Genomic DNA, 26,389 nt, shown 5'->3' with positions numbered 1-26,389 from the left:
AAAAGTGAGAGTCTTGACCCTCGAGAGCTTGGATTTACTGTTTTTTTTCCCAGCTCGCGGAAGCCCCAATACTTGGTGACAATGGCACGGTCAAGCCTTTTCACCAGACCGGCGCGGGAGACGCAACCAGGGCCCTCGATATACACCACAGGGCTCCTCTCCTTCAGGACGAGAACGAGGACAATCATGAATACGAGGGCGAGGAAGAAGAGGAGAAAGAGGAGGAGAAGGACAAGGTAGAGAACAAGGAGGTTAACGAGGTGGACAAAGAGAAAGACGAGGAGAAAGACAAGGAATAAGACGAGGGGACGAAAGACTAGGACGAAGACGAAATGGAGGAAAACGAGAAGAAATACGAGAGGGAGGAGAGGGAGACAGCGAGACAGAGAACGAGGAGGAGGAGGAGGAGGAGGAGGAGGAGGAGGAGGAGGAGGAGGAGGAGGAGGAGGAGGAGGAGGAGGAGGAGGAGGAGGAGGAGGAGGAGGAGGAGGAGGAGGAGGAGGAGGAGGAGGAGGAGGAGGAGGAGGAGGAGGAGAGGGCTGAGCCGGACATCCATTGGGGACAATAATGGACTTCCTCCCCCTCGCCCCCGCAACTCCTTCAATTCCCGTTTTTTATTTCACGCCACGGGTACGACTTGCGCACGGCCTGGCCACACAGGGGAGGAGACTGCTCAACGCCGCTACGGAGACAGGGAGGATGGCTCAACCCCACCCCCCACCTTGCTCCCGACACCTAAATCCTGGAATCCCCTGGGAATCGTGGAAAAGTACCGCCACCACAACATTCTTCCTCCCCTCCTCCTTCTCCTCCTCCTCTGTCGTAAAATCGTCTTCCAAATATGGCACACGATGTCCAACTCGCACGCTGAGGCACAGGCGCAAGGCACCGTGGGCGTGGCACCGGTGTGGCACTCGTGTCAGGGTGCCAACTTGATCGAGACTCGAATATCGGGGGCCGTTCCTCGGATGAGTTCCCGCCCGGCAGCACCCGAAGACAGAGGTCGAAGGGGCGACATCTCGTGGTCGGGAAAAAACTTTCACTCGCTTTCAAGCCGTCAGTAGCAATTTGGAGTATGAAGAAGAGGAGCAGGAGGAGGAGTAGTAGTAGTAGGAGAAGGAGGAGGAGGAGGAGGAGGAGGAGGAGGAGGAGGAGGAGAGGAAATAGGACGGCAATAAAAATAGATGAAGGAGGATACGACGAAGGAGAAGGCGTCGAATGAAGAGGAACAGAAGGAAAAGAGAGGAAACAAAGCTGGACGGGACAAATTGGTATCATCACAAGGATAACCCTTCTACGACCACGCATGAGCCTTTAACCTGGATGACGCCGAGCGATTTCATTAATCATGGGGGTGGGGGAGGGAACCTCTCGGGTTCAAGCCCTACCTTGACCTAACTTTTCCACATCTGTTTCGTATATATTTTTCTAGCTATCAATACTCTGAAACGCTGAAAAAAGTGCAGTTTACGAGTTCAAAATATCAAAATGTATGGCTGTTTGATGTGATATATATATATATATATATATATATATATATATATATATATATACACACACATACATTACCTAAGCCACTCTTCAATTTTTATCATCGATTTTTGTGTATATATAACTTTCACGACTATACCAAATGCACAATTCGTATATATATATATATATATATATATATATATATATATATATATATATATATATATATATATATATTTCACTCTGGTATTAAATATTTTCTGTCAATACACATATGTAGATTTCCATGAACTACAAACTCTCATCCGGGAGGATACTTGTTGTCGATCAGGGGACCTGTACGTGACCCAAGATAATGCTGAATCATATACACATTTGTACATCTATTCACAACTTGGTGCCCCACTGAACGAAAGCTGGGGTTGCGACCCCTCCTTTGAAACAACAACCCTGGTAGGCCTAATCCATATCGGCGACGACCGTGGACACGTCGCGTGCGCCCCGGGATGGGTGACAGGAGGTGGGGGGTGGGGGGGGGGGGCAGGAAGCCTGTCTTCCAACAAGATAACAGGATTCAAAAGCTCACGGGGTACCATGTCGCAGGCCCTTTCCTTTTTCTCTCTCTCTACGTCTCTTCATTTCACAAAAAAAAAAAAATAATAATAATATCAGTCGTTTTAAAAAACGATTAGACAACTTAATGGATGGGGACGACAGGTGGTGATGGATACGGAGCTGCCTTATGGTCTCTTGCAATCTCCCTTATTCTTATGTTATGTTCTTATGTAATACATACATACATATACCAAAGGCTTTTTCCCCCTTATACGGGGGGGGGGGTAGCCAAAAAGAATAAGGCATAGAAATCACTCCCACCCATTTCATTTCCCATATATTCCACTCCCCTCCACCCTTCTCCCCTCCCCCTCTCTCTTTTCTCTCCCTCCATCCATCTCTCCTTCTCCCACCCTCTATCCATTCCCCCCTCTCCCTCTCTCGACTTCTTGAAGTGCCACAATGATTCAAACTGACACGGGGTCGATGAGCGGTGGGATTGCCAGATAATGATAATAACCGGCGGTCTGGAGTGTCTTGACATGCAAAAAGAAAAAAAAAAAGAAAAAAAAATTATATATATATATATATATATATATATATATATATATATATATATAATAAAATAAAATAAAAACAAACTAAAAAATAAAACAAAACAAATTCACAAATAAAATAAATCTATCAGTAAATCATTAAATATTAAAAATAATAAATGGAAGTTCTGCTCACTTGCTTATTTTGGACACCATTGGTCAACAGGCACCAATCAGACGCCAAAGAATTTAGGCAGTTTTGCTTATTTAATGAAAATTAAACAAAATTAACGAACAAATCTATAAAAAATTAAAATAATTACCGTCATTATCATTATTATCATCATCGCAATCACAATTACCATTAATATCCTTTTAACAAAATTTTCAGAAAATTTCGTTTATGAGTAACTCTTACATTTCATTAAATTGTTGAAAGCTGAAACTGTACTTTATGGCGTGACTGTGCATGGCCTCGGGCCTACAGAGACGGTCCCGATGTGAACACAGCATGACAACACTGTACGTATCAAATCTTGTTCTGATTAAATCCTACCGATTTTATTCAACAAAAGTTTCCATCGATGATTCCACATTCGCCATTTTGAGGAAAAGAATCGTCCGATTGAAGAAAAGAGGGACGGACTAGCCTACTTTCAAAAAGGTTCGTTCAAACCGTCCCAACTGTCGGTTTCATTAACGAAGTATTCTGGAACGACATGATGATACGACGAATGCACTCGCGGCATTGTTGTCGGTCGCGGCAGCTTGGAAGGAGCAGGGTGCGGAGGAGAGGTAGAGAGATCTGGTCAAAGGTCGAGGTTGGGGTAACACGCAATAAACGATTTCTTCCACAACGGGTCCTCCTCCTGACTTTGGAAACCTAACACCAACTCAAACTAACATATGGCACAATGTAAAAGCATCTGGGCGCGTAGAATGTTTTACAGACAGCCACAACGTCAAAATATCACGGGAACAAAATAATGACGTCATCCTAATCCGTTGAAGATTTAAATTTCTACAGGTGGCAACTCCAGATTGGACGTCCTCTAGAGACGTCACCCTTGTACTTAATCTGATAACGCTTGTACAAACGTGGGAAGAACTTGTTGAACTAATAAGTAGATGTGGCTGCGTATGCCCTCCATATTGTATACGTTAATATAAATATTTAAATAATCTACCCAATGCTGACTGGCCGGCAACTGGCAACAATAATTGTCATTTTATATATACGTATGTATGTATGTGTGTGTATATGTATATATATATATATATATATATATATATATATATATATATATATATATATATATATATATATATATACAGTATATATATATATATATATATAGCACGCGAGATAGGAGGGCGGCGAATTGAAATTAAGCCGCCGGTTCTTGAACATATTTATCGATAGCCATGCCGTGGAGCAAGTTCTTCCTTGTCTCTACGAGTGTTATTTTTAACTTATTTTACTTATTGACTTACTAACAGTTTGTATAATTTGCCCTTTCGTTGTCTATTCTCGTGGATGCCTACGTCAAACATTTATGAGCCGACGACATGATTGCAGCAGACATGACGTCATCAAATTATGACCAATCCGAGACGGCGGCTGTGTTGATGGTCTTAATTTCTTCTTTTCTTTTCATGAGGTGGAAACGAAAATGTTCCAAATGAACAACGGTAACCAGTACAAAAATATAGTATTCTAGTGTTCTGGCACATTTGCGAAAAAAAATATTAATATTGGAAATTTGGGAATCCCAGTATCTTTCAAAAAGGTGACAGATTTGAAGGACGCTTCGTCCAAAACTGTCTAGTACTGGCCTAATATTGATCAATAAAAATAAACAACACATAGACAAAAGAGCAAATAAAAATACTTTTACATCCACAAACACACAATTCTATATGTAGTTACCTAATTGTAAGAAAATCCAACGCTCTTTGGATCCCGTCTCCTAGTCTTCAATTTATGAGACCTAGCCTTAGGTTCATGTACGGCTGTAACATACGGGTGTGTTACTTAGGCTACGCGACGTAGGGAGAAAATTATGAGCTGTTTCGTTTGTTGGCTTTATTAAGTGAATGTACGATCGTCCACCTAACTGGGTCGGGCTAAGTTGACAGCGAGGTTTAGTGACGCGCTACAAGTTGGGTCCTGAGAAGTGGGTCATTTTTTTTTCCAGGAAAGAGTTAAGAGTAGTTAAGGGAATAGAAATTCTTGAAAGGAGAGAACGACACCTTTTTTTTTTCTTCTTCTTCTTCTTTGGGGGGGAGAGGGGTTTCGCTTCTTTCGCTCGTGTTTATAAACAATGGTGCATACCGAAAAGTAGCACAGGTGACAGTCGCACAGAAGATGGCCTGGGTGGGGCTGAGAGTTATGCTTCTGTGCAGGAATACATAAAATTAGGTACAGGCGCAATATGAATCTAATCTACTTATGAGTAATATGAGGCCGAAGGCCAGCGATTTCTACACAAAATATCAATTCCTCGTCCACCCACGTAATTCAACGGCGATAATATAAGCGTGTGTGTGTGTGCGCGCGCGCCAACCTATATCTGCACATATACAAAACCCAACTGTAATCGAAGTTTAAAAAAAATCTAAATAAAAGATAAATAATAATAATAGTAAACATACATAAATAAATAATTAAATAAAAATCATGAGAACAAACTACAACAGAAAGTCGCCTCGCGTTGGAACAAGAACGGCTTGTCGGGGCGTCCTGCTGCTGCTGCTTCTGCTGACGCGTACGAATCGTGCTCCCCTGCTTCCGGGTACGGCCGTCGGTAAATTGAAGTATTAACCGATTTACAATAGATCACGGCCTGTACGCTGGCCACGCCTCGCCACAGATAAGCTAGGAAGGAAGGTATTCAAGGCGAGCGTGTGTGCTTGTGTATGTGTGTGATTCTCCACGATCTTGGATCACGTGTATGTCTTTTATCACACGTATGTGTGTATGCGCGCGCGCACGGGTCCATGTTAACCAATATATCTTTCATTCCTTCCCTATGACGTCAGTCCCTGTTGAATGACAGTCTAGTGGTTGGCCACAATGAAATATGCACATTCAATGTTCAATGTACAGTTGAATGGGAATATGAACCTGGCTCAACAACCAATACTTCACTTTACATGTTAATGTCTTGAAATGGGGGTTGTTGCCGGTTTCCTGTAGGCCGCAGGTCTTCTGCATGAGAATAGGGGCAACGGATTGATCGATTGATTGTCTTCGATGGAAATAGGTTTCTTGAAATAGTTTCTCTAAAACCTGGGGTTAGATTAGAGAAAGAAGAATACAGGAAGACAAAAAAAAAAAAAAAAAGAGGAAGACGTAACCTGCAAAATCATCTCTTCTGAGTTGTGGGTTTCGATAGGCGCGGCACGTGGCAGATACCAGTGGCTGGATGGAGATCGGACAAAGGTTTATGCAGTTGTGTCACAAATGCAAAAGCCACAGGAAGTGTAAAATGCTCAACTGTCTTGTATAAATACAATTGGATACTAAACAACTTTTGATTTTTTTCTATTCAACGAGTACAGATTGTATGCAGCAGGTTTATGAGCACTCATATCTACACGTGACTTCTATTGGTTCTTGGTGATCCTCTTGTTGCAAAACATTGACAAACAAATTTGAGCAACCTACTGCACTTTTTCTTCTTTTGCACTCATATCTACACGTGACTTCTATTGGTTCTTGGCAAGCCTCTTGTTGCAAAACACTGACAAACAAATTTGAGCAACCTACTGAACTTTTTCTTCTTTTTCCATTTCCAATTAATTTTCAATAAAAGCCTATCTTTGTTGGTTCTGCATCCTGCTGTTGAAGCTTGCAGCCCCTTTCGCATCAAGAGGTTCTTGTTTTATTCTGGCTAATGCCAGATGATATAATTCAACTATGTGGTACTACTTTCATAGGAACGAAATTCTATCAAATCTTGATCATGGTGCAGAGTTTTGAAGGGGGATCAACTCTGAACTGTGGTCCCAAACTGCCATGACCAGTCTTTTCGTTAGGCACCATCCTAGCCGGGTGTTTAATATTTAAAACCAAATCATCCAATCATGGATATACTGTACATACAGAATATAAACTACTACATAAGCCTTGTGCAAATAAACTTCACACTCAAAAACCCCATTTAATTATACAGGGTCCTGGAAGTCACACACTATTATCGACTGTCTCATGTTCATCACACAGCTTAAATATATCTACAAGTATATGGAAAATACTCCAAAGTGCAAGTAATGAATTAATTATAAAAAAAATAATATATAATAAAACAGAAAAAAAAAAAAATTACATCCATTAGACTTACACAATAACAAAAATGGGCTTTCATCATGAGAAGCAAATGTGTGGTTGTACAATCAATCATCCAGGAGCCATAAATTTTCTGTACTGGAACATAAGTCACAAGATGAAACACCCTCCTAATAATTTAAGAACAGATATCGACACTGATCTTAATACTTTTGCTATGACAGTAGTAGACTGAAAAAAGTCCCATTCCAATATATATATATATATATATATATATACATATTACATTCGTGCCTCAATGTCATTTCATTACAAAATATACAACAGGATTCTTTTGAAGCATGGTATAATCATTAAATTATGGATCCTCCCCAAGTATGATATGAATTTTTCATGACAACACACATCAATACATCTGACAAATATACACATTTCATAAAATACGAATTAGCAAAATACTACAACAGGGGTCCAGAGCCAGGTTTAATCACCAACCACTGGAATGGGTTAGTGAACAAAGCTGATATATATCCTGTTCTACCCAGTTCTGTGATCAAATTTCCATGTGCAGTATCATGTATACAGTTATCTAGAATATATCACAGGTTTAGTTTACTGTACATACATTAAACACTTCCTATTTGATGGCAATATCACAATCAACACACATTCCAGCAAATAATTTGCCTTCAAGAAATATGGGATAATAGTTGCAATACTGCATCAAATCCTTGCCTTTGTTTCTAGTCGTCTTTCAACTTTTATGTAATAAATCACTCCACCTGACAATAATTCCTTATATCTACAGAACTTGCAAATTACATGACTGCAAAACATGTGAAACCCTGCTCAATCTTACTTAATGATCTCTGCAACAATTACTCATGAACATAACAATATAATTCAGGTAGAGTTAATTAAATTAATGATGCCTAAATTTATATTATTCAGATAGAGTTAATTCAATGAATGATGCCTAAACTCATATTTCTCTTTTCCTTTCTTTTTGTGTTGTTCTCGTGTTTTCATTCTTTTCCCATATCTATGTCCATATAAACCTGAGCTCTTAATGTGGTTCATTGGATTTTCTGAATTAGCTACATCCTTATTTATGTGCTTTTAAAATGCTTCCCTAGTGTTCATACAACTCACCCATCCATTTCCCCTTAAAATGTCTACAAGTGCTATGAGTGCTTTACAGGTTTCAGCCACACAACCTTTCTGTTTTGAATCTAAAGTTTTTTAACTTCAGTAATTTCTTCCTCCTCCAGTAGGTCCACCCATTTCTCTCTCTTAATCATTTCTAGTGTCTTATATTCTCTACTTGGACTTTCATCTAGCCACACACATTCCTTGCATAATCTGTTTCCTTTGACTCTTGAATATGTTAGCTCCTACCCATGGTTTCTTTCTACAGTATGCAACTTTGGTTTCTATGATATACCAATGCTCACCAGCTGTTCTCACTCCAACACTTGCACTTACTTGAATGTTATAGCTACTCTTTTTGCACCCACTAGTATGCTCTATTCCTTCTTGATCCTTTCATTTACAACTAAATCCACTAACAGATATCTGAAAATTATTACCTTATCCAAATATTACTTTATGGTTTTGATTTTTCATTCCCTCCTCTTTCTTTCATATCCTTGTCAACTCATCTTTCCCCCACATTGTAAGTGCCAACAAGCAGCATCTTCATAAATTGACACAAATACCATGGAGGGAAGATGGACACAAAGGTACTACTACGCTAGAATGGCACATCTTTCCCAAGGAATGTCCAGTGCTTCTTACAAATCCCCCCCTCCATCTAGAGGTGCAGTTCCTGATCTCTGAAACAGATCCAACTCTTATTTTCACAACATTTCAACTTTCCTCTATCCTTTAGTCTTTTACCTATTTTTTTCTAAGAGCAGCACACAAGTACCCACCCTTCCTCATCTTCTGCAAGTTGGTGACAGAAATAAACTCAAGTCTCCTCTATTGGCACCAAATACTTTAATCCCGAAACACATGCACACGTACACACAAATCTCCCATGGAACAACTGTCATTCTAGGGTAACTTGCAATATAACACATTCAACAACATTAAACATTACACAACAACCTGGACCTTCTGTCTACACTCACCAAAACCCTCACACAAACACATGTCAATACAAAAGAAACACAACCTAAATGTACTTCAAATAAATAGCAGCAGCATTGCAAGCATGCAGCAGCTGTTGCACAAACACACCATACACATAGTATTAATACAAAGAATAACTCACACCACAGACTACATTACCAGCTTTTACTGACTACATCACAATCATAGAAGGCTAATCACAACACAAAGGTGGACTAACAACACTTGTAAACAAAAGCCATTCTCCAATATCAAAAAAGATATAAAAAATCCACTTGAACATAAGGGCAGAAATAATCAAGATACAAATACAAATAAAGAAAAGAACATTATCACAAGTATCTACATACCACCAACCACACCCCAACTCTAAACACTGAATGAATGAACAAGCCACACTCAGGAAACCTAAATGCAAACCATCCCATTTGGTTCTATACTGAACCAGAAGACCAAAGAGGAAACAAAATCTAAGACCAACTCTCCACTTTAAATATACTACTCCAGCAAATACCCCACACAACACCCCCTCCAGATATTTCTATATACTTAATGAAGTGAATACATATGGAATTAGAGGAATTGAAAGGAATGGCTTACAGAACGGGTAAACGAGGCAGAAAGAACTTCAGACTCTATTGGATCAGCTACAAAACAGAAGGATAGCCATAGCAGAGGCAGAAGGGGAATCCACCTGGCTGCCAGCATTACCAATCAGGGCAAAGGGTTTCAATTCAAAGAAAAAAGGAATTCACAGATACCACTGCCTTGAGGTATGGATGGCCATTGCATGATCTACCTAACAGATGATCCTGTGGTAAACCAGAAATGCACCATTTTTTTGTCTGGAAAGTGTTTTACATACACTACATTTTTATCAATACGCTCTCTGGGGTTAACCATGCTGTTCTTTATGATGAGGCCCCTTGAACCCACTTACCCCTCACACCACATCATACAAATAGCCAATCATATATAACAAAGAAAACCCCATCAGTATTTTACATATCTACAATAACCTATCCCTACATCCCACAATAAATCCATACAAAATCATACACAGGCCACAAAACAAACACTCCTTCACAGACTGCAAAATATTAAATCCACCAACCTCCCACCCCACCCCCAGGGACCATCCCAGCAAATAAACCTCTCCAAAGATAGACAAATGATAGCTAGGTCATCAACCTGCACTGAAAGAGTATGAACATAGATATGGCCTAGCAACAAACACTAACTACTCAAGATGCAACCATCAAGAGGAAGACATTCACTCATTCCCAACAGCAACATAAAATTTCTTCAACAAGTGAATTATGGACTGAACTAGCACTTTGTTCAGTGTCATGAAGACCTTGGGTCTCATGCAACAGAGAACTAGGGCATTTATTAACCGACTGATAAGAATAAGTGACTGATTGACTGATTGGCACTATCAACTTGCACTTATCATGTACCTCTTCAAAGAATGCTACCGCCGCTACAGTTCTCCTAACTAGCACTAACACATGGTATGGTGGTTAGCTTCAGTTTATCATTACCCTCCCCAAACATCATTAATTTTCATTTTGTCCTTTCACATCTCTGGAACCTCAATCAATCTGTCTTAAGTATACATAGTGACATGACACATTGTTGCCTCAACCACATCTTCATTCTTTGAAACAATTCATCTATTTGCCATATTTTTCCCAACAATCTCTTCAACATTACCTTCAGCAGCTTTCATTGCAGTTCATTAAGACTGAGACTAATGACAGGTACCTGCTTGTGATGGTCCTGCAAGATTGATATCAGAAAGAATTTCCTTGCTGCCAATCATCTTCAAAACCCATCAACACCCTCACCTCCAGATAGAGGTGCAGCCCCAAGGGAGTGATACTATCTCTGGATGAGCCCCAAGATTTCTTTACACCAATGTCAACTATAATTTCTCCATATTTTCTTATAGGAAGAGCTGACAACCAGCAACTACTCTGCTTATTATCAGCTGCTGATACAAACAGTCCTATACTAATACAAGACCTACAGCCCAAGGATCAGTGGGAGGGGCTGAGGACCATTGCCAGACACTGTGGGGTTGTGGGTTTCCAGCAAGTGAAACTCAAGGCAACAGTCATTACTATTAATATCATTATTCAAAAATACCCATTCTCCCCATCCTCTCACTTCCAAAATTCTTCCATCTTTGCAATCATACATGTTTCCACTTTTTTCCAACTATTTCTCCTTTATCACTATATTTATTCTTCCACTTCTCACTTATTTCTGCCTCTGCCATTTCATGACACAATAACTGTCCTCTTATCATCCCTTTTAGCACAGATATTAGTGAATTCAAGCACTGATGAACAAATAAATTTATATACTAAAGACTTTTCTCCCTTTATATGGGTGGGGGAACCATATCAAAGCACACACCTACTTCATGTACATTAAAACCCATTTAATATCCCTCCCATCTCATCACCTCATGGTTAAAGGGTAATTCCTGTCCCCATAAATTTATTTAGGTTGAGAACAATGCAGCTAGGTAAAGTTCTCTCTTCAGAATTTGAGTATAACCATCAACATACTGATAAGATCCTGTATACTTCATTCCTAGTGTATGCAAGGTGGTTGACTTGCATACACTAGGACTTGAGGTCCATCTTATTTTATCCCTGAGGCCTGGCAAAAGCCACAAACCTATCACAGAGATCTGGAAAAAAAATATCCTAAGTAGCTGTCTATATTGTAGGTATGCAGGGCCATAAGGAAGGATACTTTTTGTTCCTGTGTAATAACATATTGGGAAAATAGTATCAAAGTTAAATTTGTTTGCTGGCAGAGATGGACTCAAAAACTTTAGCTAATTGGTCCACCTTGCATGAATTACCAGAAAAAGCAATTTTGTCACTACATCTAGCTAATACTTTTTCAATAACAGATATTCTGTAATAAGTTTATTGAAGGAAACACCTGTGTTTGTAATAAAGTATGAAATAATATTTAATAATTATGAATATTTGACCAATTCACTAGTGATTTGAAGGGACCAACAAGTAACGCAAGGTGGTCTTATAAGACAAATGTCAAAAAGAATTATCTCCCTACTGTGCATTTACAAAACCTGTCAACATTCATTTCCATCTAGAGGTGCAGCCCCAAAGGCCTCACTGGGTACCCAGTGTCAAGACTGCATTTCCTTTTTGCATAAAGACAGCTTGTGAATGGAGATTACTCCCCTCCTACTGCTTAAGCTAGTGACACAAGTCCCACACTAATTCAACACAGACAACAACCCCATGCTTCTTCTGAGAGAACTATGGGAGTCCCAGCAGATTGCTGCCAGTGACTGTGGGGATGAGGGTTTCCAATGAAATCTGAGGCAACAATTATCATTACCACCAATTTGCACACTAACTACAACCACCAACAATCAAAACCAAACAGCTTTGGCAGTGTAAACATGACATCAGATAAAAAAGATAAACATTTACATGCACATTAAATGACCGTAGAGGTGGTGGATAAATCAAAGCGTATACCCATTCCATACCTATCTGAAAACCATATATCTCCTCTTCAGTTTTGCACCTCATGGATGAAAGATCATCCATATCTCCCACCACACCACTCGGACCTAGGGCATACACATGGATATGGGTAACAAATCTATGAACAGAGGTAATATATTTTTACAAAGACATGAAAGGTTTCAAACAGTCACAATTTTAGGGACTTTTTCTTTCTTTTTTTCAGTCATATGGACCAGTCATGCAGCATTGATTTATGATTGAAAATTAAATTCAAAACTGAATACTAATAACCTTTAACTTTACTATCCCTGCTCTGCTGCCTTATTTATATTTCTCTTTAACCAGCTCCATGATGACACCTCTTCCACAGCACAAACTTGACCATTGCTGCATCTTTATATTGGTTATCTGTCTGAAGTACGGTGCACTACCTGTACAAGTTTTATGCAGTCAATACTTAGGAACTTTAGTAACATCCCCTATGTACCAATTGTGCAACACTCTTTTACGAATGGCCATTCATCTCTACTCAAAAAGAAAAGCAGCGGCAGCTTAGACTTCTAATATCCTTTCTTTCTACTGCCCTCCTTAAATCTCTTCTTTACCACCCATATGACTCCACTTCTGAACTTTCCCTCAGCACCTTGTGGCTGGGAACAAGAATACCAGGTTCCCAACCATCAAACTCAAGACGACAATTGTTATTGTACATATCAATCCTTTCTAAAGACAAAAATCATGATGACATGACCAGATAGCCCAAATATTGCTGAGCCTGACATATTATGATTACATGAATGGGCTGGTCAGCACAGCCAACACATCACAAGGGCTTAGGAAGGGATCTGAAGACAAAAACAATTTTATCTAGTTAAGCTGCAGTTTCCTAAACACATGTGCTCTGAAACCTAACTATTGTGCTCAGTGAGGACTGACAGTATACCAAACATCTTATAAGGAGGATGGTTCAGTCAAAACACACATATAAATAGATAAATAAAACAAAATTAAATAAAAGAACTAAATACACTTCTGAATACACAAACCTGAGCAACCTTGAAACAATGCAGCCATCAATATGCTTACTTGTTTACTCACTTAAATCTATCTACCTATGTCTATATACCAAGAGCTTTTTTCCCCTTATATGGGAGGTAGACAAGTCAGAGCCATGTACCTATTCCCACCCATTTTACTCCCTTCCATCACCCCCTCCAATCTTAGCTCCTTATGGACAACAGGTCATCCCTGCATCTGCCAACTGCCCTGGGTCAAATGCAATGTAGCAAGACACAGTACAACCACAGCAAGGCCATTTCACTTAATCAGTGACCCACCCCCTCTCTGTTTCCTCATGAAGAAAATAAGAAGACGGGGAGAAATCCTTTCAGGCTGCATCAAAATATCATTCACACGCAAGCAACCCCCACCCCATCCCTCCCTTCCTTGCATAACAGTATCATCCATACACAGTCATTCTCCACTCACCCCTATCTTCTGCCTTCTCCCTTCCTTGCTCAACAGACATGCCCTTCTTACTCGGTGCCCCCTTTATCCCATCCATCCATCTTATCCTTGGTCATCCCCTCAAGTTCACTCCCTCACTTGTTCAAATAAATCATATAATTCCTTATGTATTTCATTAAAAGATCATTCAGCACCATTGTATGTTACCGTTTATGTTACTACACTGAAACAGTACCAACAACAAACAGGCATGGTCACAAATTTGATTGTCCCAGATGCAATCATCACGAAGAAGAAAAAGAACACTTCATTTTACTCAGACCCACTCTCACTCTACCCAGACAACAACACAATATCTCCTACAGGAATGATTTGTGGGCCAATCCAGGGGCTATAATCAGTTACTATGGGGTGTGTGTTTCCTAAAACTGAGATATAAGGCAATAGATTGATTATATGAATGACAATACACTAGAACACTTAGTGGTGGAGTTTAATAGGTTACAAAACAGGAAGAAGCTCAAAGTAAATGTGAGCAAAAATAAAATAGTAAGATGTACATGAAGTAATGGAAGCAGTGGACTGGACGTGAGTTTAAAGGGTAAAAGGCTGGAGGAAATGGAAAGCTTTAAGTATTTGGAGGAATGGAGGAGTGGAGGTAGAAGTGACTTAGAGAAAGAGAAGTAAATGTCAAGGGGAAATATAAAGTGTAACGAGAAACAGGTATCTAAGGATGAATGCAAAGATGAACTGATTGAGCCCATGACACTGTATGGAGCAGATATGGATTTTGAGAGGCACAAAGGAAGAACCTAAACATGTCTGAGACCAAGTGTTTAAGAAATACAGTGGGAGTTACAAGGGTAGACAGAATGAGGTATGGCAGAGAGCAGAGGGGGCAGAAGACAGCTGGCAGATCTGGTTGATCAAAGAATACTAAATTGGTTTGGGTTTATGGAAAGAGTACAGAAGGACCATAAAAAAGTATGGAAAACAGAAATGAATGTAGTAAACTTGAGGGGAAGACTGAGAACAGGATAGATGGATGGGGTGTAGGGGATGCTGGGCACATGAGGAATGTCTGTTGGGCATAAAAGAGAGAATACAAGATAGGAGTGGGTAGTGGTTGTATATGGATGAGGAAATGACGTAGCCATAAGAATCCTCTTGTCTATTCTGTATATTTCTCGAGCGGATAAGGAGGGGTAGCATTTAATGAAATGGCTGCAGCAAACCAGCTCTATTGCTGGGTCCTGAAGTAGAGATGCTGTGTTTTGATGTATTGCCTCTGACTCAAGAAGTGTGGTGGAGGATAGGGATGAGCTTTCATCTCCAAGGATCCAAGTTGGGAGGGGCAATAGCCTTTATAGTTATATATTACATATACAATACATAACTCAAATACATGCAATATAAGAACAATATCTCATAATCTTCATGAACTTTAATCACTATACCTGGACACACACTTATATTACTATAGCAAAGAAGGGTACCTGCTAGTGGATGGGAACCAATGTTGGTTATCTGCTTGAGATTATCTTGCAAATGGATAGCAGAGAGACTTGACTCCCTGCTGCCCATTTTAAAAACCCATTAAGCCCCTCATCCCCAGCTGGAGATGCTGCTCTGAGGAACTGATTTGGTCTCTAGACTGGGTCCCAAGATCTCTATCAACTTCAACTGTACTTCTTCCACTTTATCACACAAGGACAGCTGACAAATGGTGATAGCTTTTCTAATACTTTCAGCCACTGACACAGAAACAGTCGTACACTAATAAAACACAGACAACAATCCAAAGATTACTTCTAGAAAGATCTAAGGGAGGGCCTGAGGACTAATGGCAGTCACTGTGGGGCTGTGGGTTTCCACTCAGTGAAACTTTAAGGCAACAATTACTATTATAGCATGGAGAGGGGGGGGGGTGCACTCTTAACCAACTCTCAATACTTGTAACCATAAGGATGTCAGTTCCATAGTTAAGTGCACTCAATATTCTAGAGATTTTAGTGACATCCCAACTGATCAGTCACACAGCATTCTTCTATGCTCAGACGAATTTCCAGTTAAAGCAGAATGCTTAACCACTTTTTTACTTTTACTATAACTTGTTTCTGCTGTTTCTCTTCAATCTCTTTTGTACCACTTCAAGGACACCACCTCTATCTTTCATATGCAAATGGTGGGAAATTTGAATGCTCCCATCATATTTCCATGAGTGTAGTTAAAGGTAACTAGGTGAAGTGAGAAGAACAGAGGAACCCACTTTACATATTCTCTTAAAAAGACATGACTTGACTCAGTCACTCCCCTTATGAAGAGGACTAGGCCATTGGTATATACAGTACAATATATAAGGGTATGCAGGCATAGCTCCTTTAGTCTCAGGAAGATAGCATAGGATGGAAAGGGATGTGAAGAGGTGCCCCTCTGCCTCCTTTGCCTATGCCACATTTCTCTAGGTCCTTCCATGGATCTCTCTAAGAGAAAGGATTAGACTGGTGTGCTGTGCAAGTGTGATTCACTATGGACTTGGATCATGAACAGGACTAATGATTAACAACTATTACTCTCTTGGATGAGAGTTGTATGGCTTCTATGGTCTGAACTATGGGCAATATTGTGACCTTACCCTTAAACACACCACACTATACACACACCATTAGGGAGGGCAATGCTTTGCAGTGTTGTACTTCTTTTTCAAGCCCTGGGCAAGGGCCAATCTTGATGCCAGAGTTAGTAGCCCAAGACACTGCCAATAAGGTAAATCAACAAACTATATAGAGCTGCTTCTATGGCATCAGATAGAGGAAAAGAATGAAGTAGCTTTTGGTTATCAGCCACTTTGCTCCTTTTCCTCACTCTTTATTTCCATATGCCCAAATCATCTCGGCATTCTTTGACTGACCCTGCGTTGCAAACTCTCTTTTCACCCCAATTCTCCATTTCACCTCCAAATTTCTCACTCTATACATCCCCATAATACCTATGATACTTATCAAACATTTCATTTCGAACATGTTTAAGTTCTTACTTTTGGTCTTACTCAGACATTTACTTACATACATATACATACATATACCAAGGCTTTTTCCCCCTTCCAAGGGAGGTAGCCAAAAAGGGAAAGGCATAAAAACACTCCCACCCATTTCATCCCTAAATACACTCCACACCCCTCCCACCCTCCCTCTCATCTGAGCACCTCCTGGATGACGGGTCATCCCTGCACCCTGCCCACCGCCCTGGGTCAGAAGCAGTGTCGCAAGACACAGCACATCCACAGCAAGGCCACTTCATTTAATCGGCGACCCCCCCTCTCCGTCCCCCCTTGCATATAAGGAGAGGACGGGGAGAAATCCCTTCGGGCTGCGTCAAAATTTACTCACACATACTACCCCACCCCCCCGCCCATTCCTCCTCATGCAATCACAACATCATCCATATACAACCATTCTCCACTCACCTCTGTCTTCCATCCTCTCCCTTCCTTCCTCAACAGACATTCCCCTCTTCCCCAAAGCCCCCTTCACCCCATCCATCCACCTCATCCTAGGACGTCCCCTCAAAAGACATTTACTTGGTTACTTTAATCGATCATCTATTTTCACCTCCACTCCTCAATTCCTTGCAGATATGACCCCAAATACATAAAATTCTCAATTTCTTCCAGATGCTCATTTTTCATACTCTCCAACCATCTCCTTGTATATCTTATCACCTTACTTTTGCCTACATTTATTTTCAACTTATTACTCTCACACCCTCGCCCAAGCTCCACCAACAACTGCATCAGTCTACCCTCAAAATCAAGGACAATATCATCCACAGACAACTGGGTCACCTCCCACTTCCCTCAACTCTCACTCACATACTTAAAACCCTTCCTAACACCCTTGCATTTACTTCCCTCACTAACCTATCCATATACACCATGAGCAACCGCTGAAACACATCCCTGGTAAAGCCCCACCTTCACCTCAAACCACGACCTAAGCTCTAGTCTATTAAGAACATAAGAATGAAAAAGACTGCAAGAGACCATAAGGCCTACACTAGGCAGTTCCATGTCCATTACCACCTATCATCTTTTGATCACCTTTAACTGACAGCCTTATCTCATACACTCACAAAACATTCCATAATGCCTCTTTCAACTATGTCATATGCCTTGCCCCAATACATAACCCTCAAAATATACCTCTACCCAACTTCTTGCATGTCTTACTACAAAAACTTAATCTATGCACCCTCTTCCTTTCCTACACCACATTATTCTTACTCAATTCATCAACAGCTACTCCACTTTAATTACTCTTCCTTTTATCAGACACTCCACATGACAACCATCTAATCCAGATACCTTACCAGTTTTCATTTCTTTCATTGCTCTTCTCTCTCATCAGGCATTTTCAAGGCATCTCCCTCTGCCACAAAGCCTTCCTATCCTTCTCTACATTGATCAACTCCCTAAAATACTATACAACCTTCTTACTGCCTTCACTACTAAGTCCATCTGTTCACATCAGTCCATCTGCACCTTTCACCTTCTATCTCCCTGACTTACCTTTTCTCACCCTTTTCACTTCCTAAACATCTTTTTATTCTTTTTTAATGTAATCTAATAGAAAAAAATTAATCAAACTTTACACATACCAAAGCACACACCCACAGCATAAAACAAATAAAACCCATTTAACCATCCCAAATCAGTACCTTGGTGATGAGGGGCTACCCTGCCCCTACTACAATGCTTGGGTAAAAAAATATAGTGCAATAAAGTGCAGCTTTTCCACAGGCCCTGACAACTGGAGCTAGTTTTCTTCAATCACCTCACCACATGAACATCCCCCACATCCACTCCTTCCACCACTTCACTGCCTGAGTTTCCATCTATCAACACCCTGTCTTTCCTTCCCAGTATTCCCATTTCATTTTGCTTCTACCACAAAGTTGTCATGAAAAAATACTCTTATCATTTTGTCTTTCCACACTCAATATACTGCCACTTCCACTACCTTTTCACCATTTACATTTACTTTTGCTTATGTAAGTCTTCATTCTGTCACCAAGAATGTTACTTCCTTGCCTTTTCTTTGTTCATTCTCATCCTTAGAACTCTTGTGTTCCAATACCTTTGTCACTCTCCTCCTATCTGCTTTTAATATTCTCACTAAAGAAAATCATATATATTTTTTAAACTTGCCTCCTCATTCATACTAAATCCAAAATTGCCCAAATTCCCCACTGAATTGTTGTCTCCCTTTTTATACCCTTAGTCATCCTCCTCTTTATCTTCCCATTAAGGAACTGTTCAAAAATATATTATATCAATGTGTACAATTCCCCAGTCCCATATCTCCTATACTTCATCACATACCATATACACAATCACACTTCTTTTAATTCTAAATGCAAAACATAAAAATATGATTATATGCAGTATACATTTAAGAATACTTCTGCATCACAAGTGAAAAAAATTAAAATGTTTAAACATAACATATACTACTGCTGCACAGCATGCCACCCCACACACCTTGAGAGACATATTGCAGTTTTCACAGCCTATACAGCATTAGCAACAAACAGAAATGTATTCACAATTAGGTAAATATATATCTAGAGTGGAGGCCCTTTGGCAGGATCTTGTGAGGATGACCCTTTTCCTTCAATGTTCAACAAATATTTTGTTACTACCACTATACAACATCTGGTTATACAATGTCACAAGCTAGGTCAAAGTCAGTATACAGAAAAAAAAAAAAAAAATTATTTGGTTGTGATAAAAAATACCATTACTATCCCAAAAAAGCAAATTTTGACCAAATCACAGAATTCTTCTCTAAACCAGACCGCATCTACTTTTACTGAGACAGTACTCCATACAGGGTAGTGTCTGCATGAAATTTATGAAGTCAATATTTTTAAGGACTTTCATTCTATCCCTACTGACCAGTCACTCATCCATCTTTGATAATAGGAGATTAATCTTGACTCAAAATAGAATACTGATCATTTTCATCTTCTGCTATTTTTCCTCTTTAAATCTCTCCTTCACCATCACCTTGTCTTCACTTCTTTGGCATAATATTGTCCACATGGATAATAGTGCTGGCTATCACTAATGAAATACTAAAGCAGTGAAAACAAAAACCCAATTCTATATCTATGTATGAAACCATTCTTAGCAACCTTTCTTATCCAACAATTCTGTTTCCTTCTACCTTCCCATATATTCTAATCTGAAATTGAACATCATAAATATTTTCTTTTCATTCCTTCATCTTTTATGTGTCCAGCATAAACTACAAAACAGCCAGAGTACTCACCTAATACTGGATTGGCCTGGAAGACAAATGTGGAAGCTCTGTAACAATGTGGGCAAGCAGCCTGAAAGACAAGAACATAGTCAAAGGTAAAGTCATCCATTGGTGCAAAAATGAAGTTTTCAAAATTTTGGTTACACTAGAAAATTTAATAATGAGTAACAATACACAGTTTCATCAAAAGTCTGATGATAATGTAGTGAGCATTGTTTATAGACTTTCCCATTGATGATGACAAATTCCTAATTTAAATAAATTCAGTACCCTTTTATATATAATCTAACAATTGCAAATATGTTCAAAAGTCTAATTTCCTAGTGACTGATGATATTTTCCCCATAACTGCTTAATTATTATTTTTACAATAATTTGTAGTTACATTATGTATTTGCAGAACTGGTGAAAAAATCAATAGTATTACAAATGCATAGTTTATAATTTCATAATTGAGATACTTGCAAAGCTGACTCATCTAAGTCTGTTAGGCAAGTATATCAAATTGGCAGCTCTTTCACACCTGGGTTCCTCCTTCTGATCAATAAATCAATAAATCACATAAACTCCCCCTCCCTGCCCCATAATTGAATCCATTATCCTAATTGTTTGTACGCATTGCCATAACATCAGCAATGGTTACCCATAACACAGATAAGTGATAAATATAATAATAGCACAGGAGTTTACAACACAATCATGTGGTATGAATGATGAGCTATTATGAAAAACTGCAAGGAATAAAATAAGTGAGGCTTGGTAACTGCTAAAAAGTTGGGTTTATTTTCACAATATGGATTTCATGAAAAGCCAACATAATCATATTACTTAACTATATATAATTACTTTATACTGACCAAAACTAATCCCAAGTTCAAAAAACTGATCATCTTTTCTATTCATAGCAAATTGATAATGAAATGTTAAATAAGGTATTCATAATATACAAACTTTAATGCCATATTTCCCACAAAGATCCAAATGTACTGTATCATTCCACTTATTATCACCCCCTCTGATATGCCATCTTTATATTCTTTCACCATTGTAATATGAAAAGTTATTTACTCATAACAACAACTATATCGCAATATAAATCTGTCTTTTAGCAACTAGAATAACTGTTACTTTCTCCTTCATCCACTAAGTTTCTCATACCAAGCACATCTCCATCATAAATGGTTCCTAATAATGTAAACATTAAAAACTATTTGATTCTCTACAGTACTTCCATGAATTCTACAGGTGATAAGTACTCTCCCTCATCTGCAAAAGTAACAATCAATTCTATAACACTTATCATAATCCTATAACTATGACTTAATATAGGGGAATATGCAAGTATATGACTAAAAAGTGGTAAGATGGAAATTAAATAAAACTTTTAAAAAACTCCAATTGTTGGTCTGTCCTCTTTTGGATCAGCTGATTCATTCCTGCGTACACAAGACATGCCTTGATGGACACAACGTGGCGAATTGCCTTGAAGTGATATTGAAATCACTTTAAGAATGGCGATGATCTGTTCAACTGTTATAGTGTGACCTTTAAAAATAGATCCATCGCCCTAGTTTCATTAAAACCACACTTCCACAACTACGTACAAAACATAAACTGTGCCGACACCCCCTTTCCCACGTCGTAACCACAGAACCTAATTTTCTATACTATGCAAGACTTAACACACTGGGTTCCTTACAATCCCATAACGAGTGTTGTCACCAAGTGGAGAAGAAGCAATGTGGATGCTGGGAAAAGTTTCTGCTAGAGCGTCTTACGGCCAAAATGGCTGGACAGGACGCTCAAAACAGCTGATTGAAAACATACGAACATCAACAACACTGTCTTCCCCATCCCTACCTAATCATCTTTCGCATGTACATCTCACAGCCAACTCAATATATTTTGCCACAAGCAGTCTAGTTCACCAGTCTTTGCTATGTAACAATGATATAAAATTTATGAAAGTGGTCAGTACCCGGCCTCCAAGTCTTAAAATAACTTCACATGACCAGCGGATCCAAGGCAAAGAAAAACACATATCGTCACACTACAAATACGCTGATTCCAGCATTTTTACCCTGATCTTACCTACCCCTCTTGCTTACGTGAACATCGTTTACCTTAAAAGAACTGTAGTCACATTGGTTTCGTATGTTAAACCCAACACCATGAACAGATTTAGCTCCACGTCCACGTTCTGGTGTTACTCCTATGAAGCAATCGCTTAGTAGCGCCCTCTGCGTGCCTACTACATACTAATGCATATTATTTCATTTACTCTTAAATATCTCATAGCTAATTTATCAGATATACCTACTCTTATACAAAGTTAAAGAATATCCCTCTATCTTTGATATAATATACGTATACATGTATAAAGAATGAAAAACCGGATGGCTAAAGTTTTGTTTATATGAATGTTTACATCAATCAGCTGAAGAGGAAGTTCAAATAGGACCCGTTCCCGCAACACACCAAAATATTTCCAGCCATGGCGGGATCTTCAAACTTCATTCCTGTACGCAGTGCTCCTTCTTATTGATTGGCTGGCATGAGAGGCCACTCTTGAATATATTGATTCCGTAAATGATACTACTGCCGTGCATGTCCGTAATTATAGCCGTCCGCACGCTACCCACAAAATCGATGGCAGTAAGTGAGCAGAACATACCAACAACATTCACCTGTTGGAAGCGGTGAATAACCTTAACCAATTGGTATAAAATCTTTTGTCTCGGCAGGAACACCCTTTTCCAGTAAACGTATAAGCTGAACCGGTTAGCTGCGATTCCCGTGTTCAGTCGTTTATTCTACCTGGTGATCTTTTATCTTATTTAGCAGAGGAAAACTCTATCAGCTCCCAAGAGATGAACATTACTGTACAGTCTCCCACTCTTTAGTGCATTATTTATTAACCAGACAGAAACAAGTAATTTGAAAAATATAAAATATAGATATGAAAAATCATGTCAAGTACTGCCTGCCTTTGTCAGAAGACTTTGCCCTCCACCTATAAATAGCTGGGGAAAATGTCAGTCACCGGATGTTGTGGGGATCGAATGGGTAGACAATTCTCGCAAGAAAAGAATGAGCCATACCTTACCACAGCAACGCTCAGTTAAAATGGAAAAAAAACATTTATTACATCAAGATGTCACGAAAACAGCATAATATTGATCCATAGGAAAATTAATTTTCTCTCAGATGAATAAAATCATTTTATGTGACCCTAAGTAATTATGTAGGACGACAACACTCGTGAACAAATGAGGTTGATTTTCGTTAGTTAGGGAACTGATTATTTTTCTATATACCACATCAAGTGGCCCCGACACGATAAATATTATTGGAACACTGCATTGATTCGGTACACTATTACTGTACTCCATACTATCCCTTCAGTATTAATGTCATTTCACAATATTAGTGATCGTTTGGACTTGTGGCTGGACTAGGAATGGCTCTGCAATATGTGTTAAAAGAGGATTACGCATTTTAAGTTTGTATCAGATAACTCGTGAACTATAACAGGTAGATATGATCACATAATTTTTGCATAGTAATTTATCTTGAGAAGACCGTTAGAACGACCTTAGCACGAGTCGAGCAGATGAGGGCACAAACAGAGTAAATGGGGTACACCAGTTAAATTTAAGGTACTATTATAATAATTGATACTTATGTGCAGGTGACAGTACACAGTAAAGTATATGAGAACATTGATGGATAGATGGGTGGTAGAAATGTTAGTCAAATTGAATACTGTAATCGGCAATCAAAATAAACTACATGTGCATTTTTAACTAAACCATTCCTTTATTTAAGCATTCTGGGCATAGATTAACTCATTTATGCTAGAAAAATTGTCCTAAAGTTGTGTAACAGTAAATATTTTGATTACCTCAGGAACATAATTTCCTTGGAGAAATATGTAAGTAGGACTATAGTCCCCCAATATTTGTTCATATATTCATATTCTTTTATCTATGACCCTGAAGACCTTTCCAAGAAAGATGACCGCCGTGACGTCAGACGGTGAACAAGCGCAACCACTGTATTTGTTTGCTATGGTATTCTAAAAAATAAACGAAGTGTGTTCCGATGCCTCTCAGTCTTAGAAAGCCCTAGCACCCATTCAGTTCGAGATAAAGTCTTCACGGAAGGATAATTGATGCATGACGCCGGTGTGTAATCGTTTGAACAGGGGAGTGACCATATTTGAGTCCTGAGAGGCCAATGAATGCGCCAAAAACGGCGGTCTTCAGTGGGTGGGGGGTATTTCTGTGTCAAAGCACGTTGCGTGCACACAGAGCATCCCTTGAAGTCAGGTGTCCTAGTGACCATAGTCCCCCAAGTGGTAGTGTCAACGTTTGACATGATAAGGCTCAATAATCCACAGCAATTTCCTCTTTTCTGTAGTAGACTAATCAGTGAGAAACAAGACGTTCTCCTTTGGGATTCTCTGACTCTACATCTCCAAAACCTTTGGCAGTGACCTCTGAGAAAATCATGCGACACCTTACAACAGGATATTGTGATTAGTATACTAAAGACTATATAATTAATGATGACAAAAATGGTTCCTAACCTAGGTAATGATTATGAATACTAAGCAGATTTTGTCAATGAGGGTGAGAGGTTTAATGTGTCATTTTGAACTGTGTAACAAGCCAAAAACATTAGAAAACCATTCCCTTAGGTGGAAACACCAAACATAATACAGTCCAACACTTTCACAACAACTCCACAATATCTCTTCATTTTTCTTACTAAATTAGCTTTGCATGGAATAAGTGGTAGCCTATTAGGTTGGACTAGTAATTGGTTGAAAGGTCGAAAACAGAGAGTTGTTTTAAATGGAAAAACTTCTGGATGGAAAAGTGTTGCAAGTGGAGTTCCTCAGGGTTCCGTTCTTGGGCCACTTCTATTCATAGTATATATAAATGATATAGACCATGGACTAAAATCTACTGTTTCCAAATTTGCTGATGATACAAAACTGTGCGGAGTGGCAAATGATCACTCAAACCAATTAGATATTCAAGTAGATTTAGATCAATTACAGCAATGGTCTGAAAAGTGGCTAATGAAATTTAACACAAGTAAATGCAAGGTAATGCACATAGGTAAAAGTAACAGTAAGTACGATTACAAGTTATTTGGAAATTCGTTAACAAAAGTGGATAGTGAAAAAGATCTCGGCGTAATTATCAGTAACGACCTCAAATCATCCAAGCAGTGTATTTCAGCCTCTGAGAAAGCAAATAAGATTCTGGGATTGATTGCGCGATCTTTTGATTTCAAAAGTCCATCACTCATTAACAAGCTATATAAATCGTTAGTTCGTCCACATTTGGAATATGCTGTTTCCGTATGGTCACCGAATCTCATTAAAGACATTGACAGACTGGAAAAAGTACAACGGCGAGCCACAAAACTGATTCCAAATATCAAAAATAAATCATACGAAAATCGACTTAAGCACATGAATCTGTTTTCCCTAAAAAAGCGTTGACTCAGAGGTGACTTGATACAGGTCTTTAAGATTTTAAAGGGAATTGACAACATCAAAAGTTACCAAATTTTCACATTGAATGAGAATCAGACAAGAAACAATGGTCTCAAACTGTCCGGAAATAGATTCAATTTGGAAGTAGGTAGAAACAACTTTGCCAACCGTGTAGTTAATGAATGGAATAAACTTCCTGCACAGGTAGTGCAATGTAGTTCAGTTCGAAGCTTTAAGAATCATTTAGATAAATACCTAAGTAAGATGCTGTAATGATTATAATTTATGTTATATTATTTGTTTTTGTTTTGTTATAATTTGTCTGTCTGATTTTCATTTATTATTAGTTATATGTCAATTTATTATCATTTACTATTTACCTGTTTGTTTGTTATTCAACTATACCAATGCATTTATTTATGTATTTTATTTGTTATTTACATTATTATAGTTTTTATTTATTATTAATATGATTTTTTTTTTTTTTTTTTGCATCCGACCTAGATATGGATCAAAAGGTCTCCTGTCGGCATGCTCCGCCTTTGTAATCCTTTGTAATCCTTTGTAATCCT

At 38.9% G+C, this 26,389-nt stretch overlaps 1 protein-coding gene across 2 annotated transcripts in view; it reads right to left on the bottom strand.

Annotated features, from left to right (window-relative positions):
• The window catches only part of LOC143019641 (uncharacterized), a 264,093-nt gene extending 241,532 nt beyond the window's left edge, over positions 1–22,561 (bottom strand). Inside the window, exons 1-2 of one of the 2 annotated variants that reach the window (XM_076175469.1) lie at positions 22,429–22,561; positions 20,315–20,375 (exon numbers count right to left, since the gene is read on the bottom strand). The gene's annotated coding sequence lies outside the window, so the exon portion shown is untranslated. Of the gene's footprint in view, positions 1–20,314; positions 20,376–22,004; positions 22,105–22,428 lie in introns of those variants that run through there. The other variant, XM_076175470.1, reaches the window with a different exon arrangement.
• Positions 22,562–26,389: the final 3,828 nt, after the last annotated feature.

Source organism: Oratosquilla oratoria, chromosome 37, assembly GCF_046742065.1.
Source record: "Oratosquilla oratoria isolate Oo_2021 chromosome 37, ASM4674206v1, whole genome shotgun sequence".
Classification (NCBI taxonomy): Eukaryota; Metazoa; Arthropoda; class Malacostraca; order Stomatopoda; family Squillidae; genus Oratosquilla; species Oratosquilla oratoria.
This window is presented reverse-complemented; position numbering and strand designations above follow the sequence as displayed.